Here is a 4,815-nt window from a genome sequence, read left to right as displayed (position 1 = left end):
ACCATGATTTTTGGATATAGTTTCATGTCCATAAGAAAAATCATTTTCCCAGAATAACAACTTTTAAATCAAAGTTTATCATAGTTTTTAATTATCAAACCCAAAACAGCCCGCGGTGTTACTACGACGGCGTATGTCCGGTTTTACGGTGTTTTTCCTGTTTCCAAGTTTTAAATCATTAAGTTAGCATATCATAAAGATATACAACATGCGTTTAGTTGATTTTAAAAGTCAAGTTAGAAGGATTAACTTTATTTGCGAACAAGTTTAGAATTAACTAAACTATGTTCTAGTGATTACAAGTTTAAACCTTCAAATAAGATAGCTTTATATGTATGAATCGAATGATGTTATGAACATCATTACTACCTTAAGTTCCTTGGATAAACCTACTGGAAAAGAGAAAAATGGATCTAGCTTCAACGGATCCTTGGATGGCTCGAAGTTCTTGAAGCAGAATCATGACACGAAAACAAGTTCAAGTAAGATCATCACTTGAAATAAGATTGTTATAGTTATAGAAATTAGATCAAGTTTGAATATGAGTATTACCTTGTATTAGAAAGATATCTTACTGTAAATAAGAAAGATTTCTTGAGGTTGGAAGATCACTTTACAAGATTGGAAGTAAGCTAGCAAACTTGGAAGTATTCTTGATTTTATGAAACTAGAACTTATAGAATTTATGAAGAACACTTAGAACTTGAAGATAGAACTTGAGAGAGATCAATTTGATGAAGAAAATTGAAGAATGAAAGTGTTTGTAGGTGTTTTTAGTCGTTGGTATATGGATTAGATATAAAGGATGTGTAATTTTGTTTACATGTAAATAAGTCATGAATGATTACTAATATTTTTGTAATTTTATGAGATATTTCATGCTAGTTGCCAAATGATTGTTCCCACATCTGTTAGGTGACTCACATGGGCTGCTAAGAGCTGATCATTGGATTGTATATACCAATATTACATACATCAAAAAGCTGTGTATTGTACGAGTACGAATACGGGTGCATACGAGTAGAATTGTTGATGAAACTGAACGAGGATGTAATTGTAAGAATTTTTGTTAAGTAGAAGTATTTGGATAAGTGTCTTGAAGTTTTTCAAAAGTGTATGAATACATATTAAAACACTACATGTAAATACATTTTAACTGAGTCGTTAAGTCATCGTTAGTCGTTACATATAAATGTTGTTTTGAAACCTTTAGGTTAACGATCTTGTTAAATGTTGTTAACCCATTGTTTATTATATCTAAAGAGATGTAAAATTATTACATTATCATGATATTATGATATATTAATATATCTTAGTATGATATATATACAGTTAAATGTTGTTACAACGATAATCGTTACATATATGTCTCGTTTCGAAATCATTAAGTTAGTAGTCTTATTTTTACATATGTAGTTCATTGTTAATACACTTAATGACATGTTTACTTATCATTTATCATGATTAAACATAGTGTATCAATATCTTAATATGATTCATATGTATTTAGTAAGACGTTGTTATAACGATAATCGTTATATATATCGTTTCGAGTTTCTTAATTCAATAAACTCAATTTTATGTATATAACTCATTGTTAAAATATCTAATGAGATACTTACTTATCATAATATCATGTTAACTATATATAATCATATATATGTCATCATATAGTTTTTACAAGTTTTAACGTTCGTGAATCACCGATCAACTTGGGTGGTCAATTGTCTATATGAAACCTATTTCAATTAATCAAGTCTTAACAAGTTTGATTGCTTAACATGTTGGAAACACTTAATCATGTAAATAACAATTTCATTTAATATATATAAATATGGAAAAGTTCGGGTCACTACAACTAGGATATTTTTAGATCTATTGTCATCCCTATGCTTGTAGCTAGTAGCTGTTAGTTTTTTATATGTATCTAGTTGTTTGACAGCATAGCTGAAAGTGTTAAAATAAAGAATAAAATGACAAAAAGTTAGAAGCTAAAAGTTAAAAGCCAGTTCTAGTAGCTTTCAGCTTTTTTCCCCATTAGAAAGCTTTAAACTCTTGCAACTAAACGGAACTTTTTATTTGAAAGGAGCTTTTTCATAAATGTTAAAAGCTAAAATCTCTAGAAAAACTTGTTGCCAAACATAGCCATAGTGTGTGTTTAAAAGACAACTTAAAATATATTTATCTAGATTGATTTCAAAATTGTCTGTAAAGTTTTTTGTTAGGAAGTTGGAACTAATTATTTTACGTTTCTATTGAATGATATTAGATGTTTTTATTTTATATTATAGAAGAATAACATAACGTTTAATGGTTTTGACTGCGGCGGTTGATATAATATAATATTATCCTAGGAGGAATATTCAAATGAATCAAACTTTTAGATTGAGATTCAAAGGACCAATCAAAGTGCAACATGTGGCGCAAAAAAAATTACGAAAATTTTTTTTTTTCAATTTTATTTTTCTAATCACATGTGATTGGATTTGAAATGTAGTAAATCACATGTAATTCTGCATGCCAATCACATGTAATTCTGCATGTCAATTACATGTGATTTTGCATCTCAAATTCAATCGCATGTGATTGAAAAAAAAAATTGAAAAAAAACTTTTTTGAATTTTTTTTTTCAATCATATGTGATTGTCGCGCCACATGTCGCACTCTGATTGGTCCCTTGAAATTCAAGGAAATTATTGAATTCACATGATTGCAACTCATCATCCTAGAAGTATATGGAGTATAGGGATGGCACCCCGCGGGTCGTGGGCGCGGATTCACTACATCCATCACCCGCACCGCGGATTTTTTGATGATCCATTAACCCGCGGATCTTGGTTAACGAATTCATTTTTAGATCCATGTCCGTACCCACGGATACTTGCGGGTCGCGGGTTTGCCCGCGGATCTTTTTCATGAAGTATATGTAAATTAAAGTATTCAAAAATAAAAAATAAATATCATTAGATAATTTAAAGTGATATGAAAAACATCATTTAATAATATACCGATGTCGATATAATAAAATGAGAAAACATATATTAATTATACTTTTTTTTTGCTAATATATGCGAAGCTACAATGTTTAAAATTAATAATCAAAATTTAGTTGCTAAAGATAATCATATAGTAAGTTGACGAATTACTAAAGTAATAGGTAAAAATTAGATTTATTAAGATAATCTAATAAACGAAACAAACAACAGCATGCTTTGATTATATAATACATGTAATGTGTAGTTGTTGAATGCTCTATTACTAAAAAGTTCGATACGAAAATGATATGAGAAATGTAGAAAATTATACGGAGTAAATTATTATCTATTGGCCATTCATTCAAGGTGGTGATTTCCACCCATTTAGAACGGGTATATCCGTGGATTATTCAAACGGGTATTACAGATTTTCGGATCAGATTTTACCTGCAACAGATCTATTACATCCATCACCCGCCCACGACCCGTCAGCGAGTACAAGATTACATCCATCGCCCACCCGCGGGTAGAGATTTTTATTTTATCCGCCCATGACAGACGCGAGTACCCGCGGATCTCGAATTTTTTTAGATCCATTGTCATCCCTAATGGAGTATATGATAAATATATATATAAACATAAAGGATTTTTATGTCTATAGCGTTTAGAACTATACTTAAAAATCAAATTTATGTGTAAATAGTTGTAAATTATTGTAGTTACTAGCTTTAATAGCTCGTGCGTTGCACGTTGGCTTAAAAAGTCGGTATATTAATACGTTATCAAGTGCATGCATCAAATCACAACTCCATCAAAGCATACCAAATTCTCTTGAGTAAACAAAGCTTTCATGACACGTTTCACCACCGAATCAAGCTTACAATGAGATGCAGCTGCATCGAGCTGCCTTTGACTGAGGCCATCATATCTCACATCGATCCCATCATCATACACAAAAACATACACGTTAACGACCTCAATTCCTCCATGCTGAAATGGATAACAATAACAACTACTCACCATGTCGATCGAGAAGAACTGTTGAGGTTTCTTTTTGATTTTCTTCTCTCGTTCCTAAGCCTCGAATTCGTTTCCGGTCAACTCCTTGTTCGCACTCCATTACATACCCTTATTTTAGATAAGGTGTGACGACCCGGAAATTTCTGACCAAATTTAAACTTTATCTTTAAATGATTTAATATTTTCGACACGATAAGCAAAGTCTGTAATGTTGAGTCTCAAAGTTTTGGAACTATATTCATGTAATCAATTATTCTTTGACTGTTCTCGAAGATTCACGAATAATATATATATAACTTAATGTGCATATATATATATATATATATATATATATATATATATATATATATATATATATATATATATATATATATATATATATATATATATATATATATATATATATATATATGATTTCAAGTTATTTAGTAAACGATATTAACGTTCGATTATTGATTCGATTAATATTTAGATAAGTTAACTAAAACGTTTAAGATAAACCAGTAAAACACTAATTTGCTACAGTATTTTTGAATTGCTACAGTACCCAAAAAACTACAGTGTTTTCGAAAATCACTATTTGCTACAGTAAAAAACTTTGCTACAGTAAAATACTATTTCAAAATGAAAATGTATATATATATTTTACAAGGTGATAAAATAAAATATTAACTTAATCTTAAAACGATTTGATTTAAAATAATATTATTAAATATATATTAATAAATAACGAGACGATGATTTATTGAAGTAAATGACCAAAACACTCAAATGTATAAATTATATTTCAAGTGGTATAATTTATGGATAATTTAAATCT

This window comes from Rutidosis leptorrhynchoides, chromosome 2 (genome assembly GCF_046630445.1).
Source record: "Rutidosis leptorrhynchoides isolate AG116_Rl617_1_P2 chromosome 2, CSIRO_AGI_Rlap_v1, whole genome shotgun sequence".
In the NCBI taxonomy this organism is placed as follows: Eukaryota; Viridiplantae; Streptophyta; class Magnoliopsida; order Asterales; family Asteraceae; genus Rutidosis; species Rutidosis leptorrhynchoides.
Note: the sequence above shows the minus strand (reverse complement) of the source record.